This window comes from Orcinus orca, chromosome 4, assembly GCF_937001465.1.
Source record: "Orcinus orca chromosome 4, mOrcOrc1.1, whole genome shotgun sequence".
In the NCBI taxonomy this organism is placed as follows: Eukaryota; Metazoa; Chordata; class Mammalia; order Artiodactyla; family Delphinidae; genus Orcinus; species Orcinus orca.
In genome coordinates, this window is record NC_064562.1 from 149,968,299 (window position 1) to 149,979,126 (window position 10,828).

At 46.3% G+C, this 10,828-nt stretch overlaps 1 long non-coding RNA gene across 6 annotated transcripts in view; it reads right to left on the minus strand.

Moving 5' to 3' along the window:
* The window catches only part of LOC125964266 (uncharacterized), a 98,167-nt gene that overhangs the window by 86,480 nt on the left and 859 nt on the right, over window positions 1–10,828 (minus strand). For 3 of the 6 annotated variants that reach the window (XR_007477124.1, XR_007477120.1, XR_007477122.1), the window contains exon 2: window positions 5,414–5,506. This is a non-coding gene — a long non-coding RNA (uncharacterized LOC125964266). Of the gene's footprint in view, window positions 1–5,413; window positions 5,507–6,423; window positions 6,540–10,255; window positions 10,711–10,828 lie in introns of those variants that run through there. The other 3 variants (XR_007477121.1, XR_007477125.1, XR_007477123.1) reach the window with 2 other exon arrangements.

Genomic DNA, 10,828 nt, shown 5'->3' on the forward strand with positions numbered 1-10,828 from the left:
TTTTTGATAATGGCCATTCTGACTGGCTTGAGGTGATACCTCATTGTAGTTTTGACTTGCATTTCTCTAATAATTAGTGATGTTGAGCATCTTTTCATGTGCTTCTTGGCCATCTGTATGTCTTCCTTGGTGAAATGTCTGTTTAGGTCTTCCACCCATTTTTTAATTGGATTGTTTGTTTTTTTGATGTAGACATAGGGAATGGACTGGAGGACATGGGGTGGGAGGGGGAAGCTGGGGTGAAGTGAGAGTAGCATCAACATATATACACTACCGAATGTAAAATAGATAGCTAGTGGGAAGCAGCCGCATAGCACAGGGAGATCAGCTCGGTGCCTTGTGACCACCTAGAGGGGTGGGATAGGGAGGGTGGAAGGGAGACGCAAGAGGGAGGAGATATGGGGACATGTGTACACATATGGCTGATTCACTTTGGTGTACAACAGAAATTAACACAGTATTGTGAAGCAATTACACTCCAATAAAGATCTATTAAAAAAAAAAAAAAAAAGAACCTGGGTTCAAGTCCCAATGTGAGTTGCCGGGTTTCGGCACCACGTCTTGCCAAAACTCAGGGTTCTGTTGCTTAAGAAGAAGGGGAGAATGCGTAGCCATTCTGAGACAGGCATTGTTAAAACCATTCCACAGTTGAGGAAACCGAAGCTCAGGCTGGTTAAATAACTGCCCGATGTCATGCAGCTTCTACACGTTAGAGCTGGAACTCCACCCCTGCTCTATCTCATTCCAGAGCCCGTGTACTGTCCAGCGCCCATACTAACCTGGCTCACTCAGCACGCGAGTTTGACCCTCAGCAACGTGCCAGGAGATTCTTTGAAGCCACACAATAAATTCAGCACATCTTTTACGTGTACACATTTTACTCCATGATTTAGGAATAAAACAATTTTACTTAAGACAAACGTTATGGTGTAGAGGGCCAAACTGCACTGATTTCTATGATACAACAGGAGACTTGAAAGAAATTTTACATGTTAGTCCCTGTAGATGAAGCAAAGGTTGGGAAGCCCCTCATGGCCCTGCACTATCCCCATCACACTCTTCTGCTCCTTGTTATGTGGTGACTGTACTCACTGCTGTTTTCTAGTCTTACCACCAATCGCAGGGTTTAACTCTCCTTGGAACTTATAGCCTTCTAGACCCCAGCAGTACTCATTTTTTTTCATGAATTTTTATTGGAGTATAGTTACTTTACAATGTTCTGTTAGCTTCTACTGCACAGCAAAATGAATCAGCCATACGTAAGTACTCACTTCTTTAAATTTATTTATTTATTTATTTATGGCTGCACTGGGTCTTCTTTGCTGTGCACGGGCTTTCTCTAGTTGCAGCGAGAGGGGGCTACTCTTCGTTGCGGTGCGCGGGCTTCTCATTGCGGTGGCTTCTCTTGTTGTGGAGCACGGGCTTTAGGCACGTGGGCTTCAGTAGTTGCAGCATGCGAGCTCAGTAGTTGCGACACGTGGACTCAGCAGTTGTGGCACATGGGCTTAGTTGCTCCGTGGCATGTGGGATCTTCCCAGCCCGGGGATCGAACGCACGTCCCCTGCATTGGCAGGCAGATTCTCAACCACTGCGCCACCAGGGAAGCCCCAGTACTCAGTTCTTATAGTATAGTGTCACTATCACAGGCTACCAATTGATATAAAAACAACAACAGCAACAAAAAAAAACTTTGATTTTTAATAGAAATGTTCTGATACTTTTAAAAGTTTGAAAATGGCTGGTGATCCCATTTTGGATAGAGTCCCTATGTAATAATATTGTATTTGCTGCTACAAACTATAAATCTCCCAGTCAGTTCACACAGGTTTAAGGATATCCGCTGATTTGCAAGAAAGGGTCTCAATCCTGATATAAATAATTCTATGTGGCCCTGAGGGCACAGTCTTAACTCATGATGATGTTTATAGCCTAGCAGTTCCTTTGATGCTAAGCTTCCAGACAGTTTCCTGAAGATAGATCTTTCTTTTCATTGTGGAGCTCCATGTGGCTGGTATCCTATTATGGTGTCTGCCGGAAGGTTGTGGTTCCATCTTAAATAAAGCTTTGGTAGAATTACCAGTTTTGGTGTGTTCTCCCTACAGCTATTATACCAGTTAATGAAAAGTTTAAGGATACAATTTGCTTATATGGACGCCAAGCGGGGAAAGCAGGGGGCGGGGAGGATGAATTGGGAAAATGGGATCGACAGGTGTACACTAATATGTATAAAATAGATAACTAACAAGAACCTGCTGTATAAAAATTCTAATCAAATCAAATTCCAAAAAAAATAAAACAACTTAAAAAAAAAGGAATACAATTTGGAGGACTATCAAATTGGTTCCAGACATCTGAGGGGTGGGTATGCAAATGAGTAGAAGGTTTAGATACACACAAAAAAGATGGTTCCTTTTTTTTAAGGTATAGATGCAGAAGGCCTTATCAAACTATACCACAGTTTGATCATGAGATAAATTGGTTATTATTTACATGGACAAGTAGTTCAGAGATTGACTCTCTGATGTAAACAAAAAATCAAGTTTTTTAGTTTGCCCAAGTGCTAACACACAGCTTTGTTAGGTGACTGGATGGGGAAAAAGGAGAGGGAGAATCTGAAATATTAGATGGGGAATTTAATTTTCTAATAGTTTGGTCTCTAATAAACAGATGATATTTAAGCCAAACAAAAAAGTAAGATTGGGGCCATCACATTTTCTAAGGACAGAATACTTAGACATTGGGGAAAAAATGTCTACGAACATCCTAAAAGTCAAAGAACTTGTATCCTCGGGCACCTGGGACTCAGATTCCATGATGACCCTGTTACTAACACAGTTCAGGCTAACTCAGCCAACCAGGATTTAGCAGAGGACAGGAAAATCATGAATTGCTTAGTACAGGTGAAGAAAAGCAGATCTCAAAAAGGGGTTAAGAAAGGATCGGTTATAATTTACACGTCTGATGATTGTAAATAGTGGATTTCATTGAATTTAAGAGCCCATCTCCATTTCCAAGGTGTTAACATGCATGTAGGTGAGGGCTGGACTGAGGAAACACATTTTCTTAACTGGGAAAGGAGCCAGAAAGAATTGTATGCAAAAACATAATGACAATTGTTTCAGGTTGGCAAAAATGTTGCTGGGCCAAGTTTCAGAACTGGGTACGTGCTCAGCCCAAACTGGAGGCCAGGTTCCTTAGGAGCTCTGAGTGGGATAATTGCTATTAGGCAAGAGTCCATTAAGAAGAGGATCTGCATCGTATCTCTGTTCCAATTAAACTCCAAATTTCATTTAAAAAAAGAAAAAGAAAAAGAGGAGGATCTGTATCAGTACCTGGGCCCTGTGAAGTCTATACTATAATTGGAATAGGTTGTACTGGAATATTCACACCTACCTCTAAGCCCAGGGCATTAGTGCTACAGAGATATCCAAGGGAAAACTTTTTAACTGGTTTCTTATTCCAAAAAAATATCTTCAGGGAAGTGTGGAATCCACGTGGTCATTAAACCAATTAGTATGTTGTAGGTTTTTTTGTTTGTTTGTTTTGTTTTGTTTTTGGCTGTGTTGGGTCTTCGTTGCTGCACATGGGCTTTCTTTAGTTGTGGTGAGCGGGGCTACTTTTCTTTGCAGTGTGTGGGCTTCTCATCGTTGTGGCTTCTCTTGCTGTGGAGCACGGGCTCTAGGCACATGGGCTTCAGTATTTGTGGCTCGCAGGCTTCAGTAGTTGTGGCACACGGGCTTAGTTGCTCCGGGCATGCGGGCATCTTCCCGGATCAGGGATCGAACCCATGTCCCCTGCAATGGCAGGCGGATTCTTAACCACTGCACCACCAGGGAAGTCCCAGTTGTAGGTTTTTAAATTTTTATCTTATTTTATTTTTTATCGTTAAGGGTTTCACAGATGGACACCGGAGATTTACATCAATTTTGGTCGCCATGGTAGGCTTTGGATTCTGTTAGCTGGAGACCGATAATTCTAGTCAAAAGGATTCTCTTCTGGGACTTCCCTGGTGGCGCAGTGGTTGAGAGTCTGCCTGCCGATGCAGGGGACGCGGGTTCGTGCCCCGGTCCGGGAGGATCCCACATGCCGCGGAGCGGCTGGGCCCGTGAGCCATGGCCGCTGAGCCTGCGCGTCCGGAGCCTGTGCTCCGCAACGGGAGAGGCCACAACAGTGAGAGGCCTGCGTACAGCAAAAAAAAAAAAAAAAAAAAGTATCTATTCTATCATGTTTATATTCATAATTACAGTATAATATTTTCTCTGCTTATTTATTTACATTCTGAATGACAGGCTTTGGACTAGTGGCTTTTCTTTTTAATTGAATGAAACATTCTTTAAATTCTATAGTGCTTTAAAATGTTCAAAAGTTTCACACACATGATTTCATATAATCCCATAATAATGGACTATTTGTTTTAACATTTTACATTTTCAATCCTGTCAGTTACCTGTATGACCAAGACAGACTATATTTTGCTACTTCACTATCAATAAAGAGGAGCTCTGCTTAACAACAGAGCCATGCAACCTGAAGCCTGGAGGATAGAATGTTCTTGATTATACAGCCTGCATTGTTGTGAGGGTAAAGGAATAGATACCTGTGACAGCAAGCCCAAGATGGCATCCCAACTCTCTCTGCCCTGCTATACAACATAGAATCTCTGGTCCAGGGCTTCCCTGGTGGTGCAGTGGTTAAGAATCCAGCTGCCAATTCAGGGGACACGGGTTCGAGCCTTGGTCCGGGAAGATCCTACATGCCACGGAGCAACTAAGCCCGTGCGCCACAACTACTGAGCCTGCGCTCTAGAGCCTGCGACCCACGAATATTGAGCCCATGTGCTGCAACTACTGAAGCCTGCGTGCCTAGCCCGAGCTCTGCAACAAGAGAAGCCACCGCAATGAGAAGCCCACGCACCGCAACTAAGAGTAGCCCCCGCTCGCCGCAACTAGAGAAAGCCCGCGCGCAACAAGGCAGACCCAATGCAGCCAAAATAAATAATAAATAAATTTATTAAAAAAAAACAAAACACTTCCTCAGTTTTGCTGTTCAAGGTGACGCTGCTTTGGGAAAGATCCCCGGTGTTCTCCTTACTTGCTGTAAGTGATAATAAATGCTTCCTTCTCCCAACATGCGGCTTGGTTGTGTCCACTGTCTCGACACCCACCGAGAGGAGAAACCAGTTTTGGGGTAACAGGACCATAGGTGGCAGTGCAATTATAAGAGTTTGGTAAGGCCGTGGGGAGTTCCCCAGCCAAATTCACCCCTCACTCCCTGTCTCGCAGGAACGCGCCTGTCTCAGTGTTCCCAGCATGCTCAGCTGTGGGCTGGGCCCACTTTATAAGAAGCAAGGCCCCGGCTCCACAGCGGTGATGGGTGTCAGAGCAAAGTCACTGAGGGCATGGACCAATCATACCTTTGCAGTCCCAGTGAGAGGTCTGAGAGCCACATTCTCCTGTTCAGGATACCTGATGATCCTCTGAAAAGACGCCTGGAACAGTGTTACCTTCTGAGAAAAGGGACATAATAAGTGAAAAAACTCCAACAGAGTTTAACATACATTTTTGAATGAATTTCTTTAATAAATATAAAAATATGCTCAAAGCAATTGGGATTTTTCTGCCTTTTTAAATATGTTAAAGGTGGTATCACTTCAGTTAGAAGTGAAGAATCATTTATAGTGATAGGATTAGAGACCTCATTACTTTGTTTTGACTATTCATTGACTGATGTACTTCTGGTCTTTGACAACGCGATGGACTGCCATGTGTCGCCTCACCCAATTCCTATTTTGAATCCTAACCCCCAATGTGACTATATTTGGAGATAAGGTTTTCAAGAAGGTAACTAAGGTTAAATGAGGTCATAAGGGTAGGGCCCTAATCCAATAGGATAGGTGGCCTTATAAGAAGAGGAAGAGAGAGAGATTTCCCTTCCCCTCATGCTCGTATATGTGTATATCTACGTATGTGTGTATACATATATGTGTACACATGTGTATATAGCTTCACTTCAGACAGCTGAAGTTAGATGTTAACAAAGGAACTAGTGATGGGCTTCCCTGGTGGCGCGGGGGTTGAGAGTCCGCCTGTCGATGCAGGGGACACGGGTTCGTGCCCCGGTCCGGGAGGATCCCACATGCCGCGGAGCGGCTGGGCCCGTGAGCCATGGCCGCTGAGCCTGCGCGCCCGGAGCCTGTGCTCCGCAACGGGAGAGGCCACGGCAGTGAGAGGCCCGCGTACCGCAAAAAAACCAAAAATACAAACAAACAAACAAAAACAAAGGAACTAGTGAAACGGCTAGGCAAACAGCAGTGCTAAGCAGAAAGTCTCAACAGGAGAAAAACTACAACTTCTATGTTTCTTAGCTCCTTCTCTTCTATTTCTATTTTGAGGTTGCTCCAATCTTCAGAGAAAAAAGACTCACCTGGTTCTTTACGCCATTGTTCTTTCATCGGGCTCCTGCCTTCCGGCCTCGCTGACCTCTGCCACTTGCTTTCCACCACCACGACCGACCTACAACCGTTCACGTAAAGAGTGGCCTTCCCGGGCTTCCCTGGTGGCGCAGTGGTTAAGAGTCTGCCTGCCAATGCAGGGGACACAGGTTCGTGCCCCGGTCCGGGAGGATCCCACATGCCGCGGAGCAGCTGGGCCCGTGAGCCATGGCTGCTGAGCCTGCGCGTCCGGAGCCTGTGCTCTGCAACAGGAGAGGCCACAACAGTGAGAGGCCCGCGTACCGCAAAAAAAAAAAAAAAAAAAAAAAAAAAAGAGTGGCCTTCCCGTTGTCAAATCCAAACGATCCACTCGCTGCCTTGACCTCTTGGGAGCATTCGTCACTGTTCTACCCTTGTAGAAACTTTCGGCTCCCTTACTTCGAAGATACCAGCCTCCCCCTGTTCTCCTTCTCTGATGAGGTTTCAAGTCTTTTCCCCTTCCAGCCGTCCTTAAAGCTGTGTGCTTCACAGGAATTTCATCCTTTAACACTTCGCTTCTCTCACTCAGAGACTTTTTGTGAGTGATCTCATTATCCATGGCTTTAACTACTGGACCCTCAAACATGTCTGGGCCTGACTCTGTTATGAGCGCCCAGTCCTTAGTTTTCTTTGCCCACAAAGTGACTCCACCTGGGTGTTCCACGGGCGCGTCTCAATGATATGTTCCCATCTTAACTCTCAGGGAGTGTCCTCCCTAAGAGAGGCATCTCCACCTGTTTTCCTTATTTGGTACCATCATCTACCAGTCACCCAGGTCGTCCCTAGACTCTGTTCTCTCCTCCCTCACCCCCTGGATTTAATTTGTCACTCAACCCCGTAGTTTCTGTCTCCTTCATAGTGCTTAAACCCATCTCTTTTGCATCACTGCCCCCAATTTATTTGTTTGGGAGGTAGTATTGAGGGAGCAACAGGAATGTGCATCAGAATCACCTGTGTGGTTTTCTTTTTTTTTTTTTTTTTTTGCGGTACGCGGGCCTCTCCCGTTGCGGAGCACAGGCTCCGGATGCGCAGGCTCAGCGGCCATGGCTCACTGGCCCAGCCGCTCCGCGGCGTGTGGGATCTTCCCGGACCAGGGCACGAACCCGCGTCCCCTGCATCGGCAGGCGGACCCTCAACCACTGCGCCACCAGGGAAACCCTGGTTTTCTTTTTAAATAAGTGTGCCTGTCCTGCCCCTCCTCCAGAGATTCTGAACCAGCACGTCCTCTTCCTCACCATGCTATTCTTATTCTCCCCTGGTCTCCCATCCATCCTCCACACCGCTGACAGATGATCTCTCCAAAAGGCAACCGTCAAAGTGCAACCTATCTGTCTCTTCAGAGGTTCCGCAGAACCTTCAGGATAAAGTCCAAACTCCTCGGAAAACCCTTGACACTTTGGTTCTTGCCCACAGCTTCCACCTCATCTCCTGCCACTCCCTGACAGGCACCCTGCACTCAAGCCTTATCGAATGTGCTACTTGCGGTCCTGGAACATTCCTCCTTTCCTTCCCTTGCTGTCCTCAGTGGATCTCCTCCGTCAGCCCTTTCCACCTGGAAGTCATCTTGCTCAAAAACAAGACCTCTCCTGACTTCTCCAGGCAGTTAGATACTTCCTCTTCAGTGTTTCCACAGGAGCTTGTTCATATAATGATTCTATATTTATTATTGGATGATTGTATTTGTGTTTATACAATGTCTCACCCACTAAACTATGAGCACACTTTGTTCAGTTCATTATCGTATGCCCTAGTGGAGAGATCCACACATAATGTGTACTCAACAAATGCTTACTGAATGAGCTTTTGAAGTGAATAAAGTTTTAATTTACACTTTTCTGATTGATTAAGGTATACAGTATTTTTTTTTCTTTTTCTTTTTTTTTTTTTGGCCTCGCCAAGCGGCATGCTGGATCTTAGTTCCCTGACCGGGGATTGAACCCCTGCCCCCTGCAATGGAAGCACGGAGTCTTAACCACTGGACTGCCAGGGAATTCCCATACAGTATTTAACATATAACAAAAATGATACTACTGACCCACTTTCAGGACAGCCTGCTCTTTGAATCCCTTTAATATTTATTTATTTGCTGCACCGTACTGTATGTGGGATCTTAGTTCCCCCACCAGGGGTCGAACCTGTGCCCCCTGCAGTGGAAGCACAGAGTCTTAACCACTGGACTGCCAGGGAAGTCCCTGAGTCCCTTTTAATAATGACAGTTTATATTTGAAAGTACTTTTGATTTTTCAAAGCACTTTTTTTTAAAATAATCTCACCACATTTTTTTTTTGGCTGCATTGGGTCTTTGTTCTGGTGCGCAGGCTTCTCATTGCGGTGGCTTCTCTTGTTGTGGAGCACAGGCTCTAGGCGCGCGGGCTTCATTAGTTGTGGCACATGGGCTCAGTAGTTGCGGTGCGCAGGCTCTAGGGCACAGGCTCACTGGTTGTGGCACACGGGCTTAGTTGCTCTGCGGCATGTGGGATCTTCCCCAACCAGGGATCGAACCTGTGTCCCCTACATTGTCAGGCCGAGTCTTAACCACTGTGCCACCAGGCAAGTCCCTCAAAGCACTTTTCTTCCAACCCTTTATTATGAATATTTCCAAACACATGGGAAAGAAAAAGAATTGTAAGCGAACTCCCATAGACCCTAGACTCTAATTCAACATTTTGCTATATTTGCAAAACGCTTTTTTTTTTTTTTTGCGGTACGCGGGCCTCTCACTGTTGTGGCCTCTCCCGTTGCGGAGCATAGGCTCTGGACGCGCAGGCTCAGCGGCCATGGCTCACGGGCCCAGCCGCTCTGCCGCATGTGGGATCTTCCCGGACCGGGGCACGAACCCGTGTCCCCTGCATCGGCGGGTGGACTCTCAACTACTGCGCCACCAGGGAAGCCCCTGCAAAACGCTTTTTATAGGCTAGTTTTATCAGCACTTTTTATTTCACCTAGTGACCAAGGTATGATTCTGTCTGTTTTTATAGACAAGGAAAGTAAGACTAAGAGATTTAATGATTTGCCACGAAGCATAACTCCCAGGAGTTATGATCAACCTGTGCCAGCTGATGGCAACCACACCTTCCGGGTGTCAGATATATAGCCCAGGCCTGAACATACATTGAATATCCTCGGTAATGAAAAGCTTCCAATTCCTCAAGACAGGAGAATCACCAGAACCATGGGAAATCCGGCAAGAAAACATTTCTAGGTCATAAATCATTCAGAGAGGAATCCAGTCTTGGGCCTCCCTCCCCCTCACCCCACTTCCCTTCCTGGTTAGTCATCATTTCCTGCCCAAATCTAGCTGAGATATTTCTTTCATTCATTCTTTTCCAGTACTAGATGCAAGTCTAGAATAACTTTTTTATCAGCTGGCCTACTTCTCTCTCTTGCCTTTTCACATGCCCGAGATACATGACCTCAAGGAAACCACAGCCCTAAATCATATCCTCGCGCAGCTCACAAAACAGCTCACCGTTTCCTACCAAATTACGTCTAATATAACGTCTGCCTCCCGCAGTATAACCTATCCAAGCATCCTTACTCCTTAGCTTCCACCCTACATAACTAAGAGTTGTTCTTATAAACACACCCAGGGCTTTCTTTATTCCCCTTTTTCATGTGTAAATCACCATCACTCTCCCCCTGCTCCAAATTCTACAAGTGTAAAACGGAGACCTCCAAGTCTTTGCCCAACACAAATGCCAAGTCTTCTAATAAACCTTCTAGAAACCGCAGGCCTGTTATGACCTCTATCGCCAAACTTGCGAAAACTTGTGGCACTGAATCTACCTTGTAAAGCTTTAGGTCTGATTTCTCTTGCCACCTTCGGCCCCCTTTGCCTGAGGATAACATTCTTGAGGAAAGGGACGTCGTCTTCCTCAGCATCGCCATAGCACACAGTGGGGGCTTTATCGCGCTTAATTTCGTTTAACGCAACATGTCCCGCCGACGGCGTCGGGGGCGGACACCCTTTGCCGGATTCACACGTCCACTCACACGCACACACGGATGCTGTCTTCCACTCGGACACCCACGTGCCTCCGGGCCACAGCCCTGGAGCGGTCTTGGGTCTCCCAGCCTGTGGGCGTTTCCACTGCAGCCAACGGAAGGGGAGGCTCATTCCTTTAAAACCGCCTCAAGGGATCCTTGTTACTTTGGACCTCCCATAGCCCCCACCCTATAAATAGCTTAAGATCCGCTTCCTCCCAAATCAGTATCACTCCGGTTCGAGGAGTCCCTACCTGGTCGCGCCTGGCTCCGATCCTATGGATCCCCCCTCCCTATCGCGCTTGGTAGCGCCCGCTTTGTCAGCGCTCTGCGCTCGCCGGTTACCCCCCAGCTCTCGCCGGCTGGCTGCAGCCA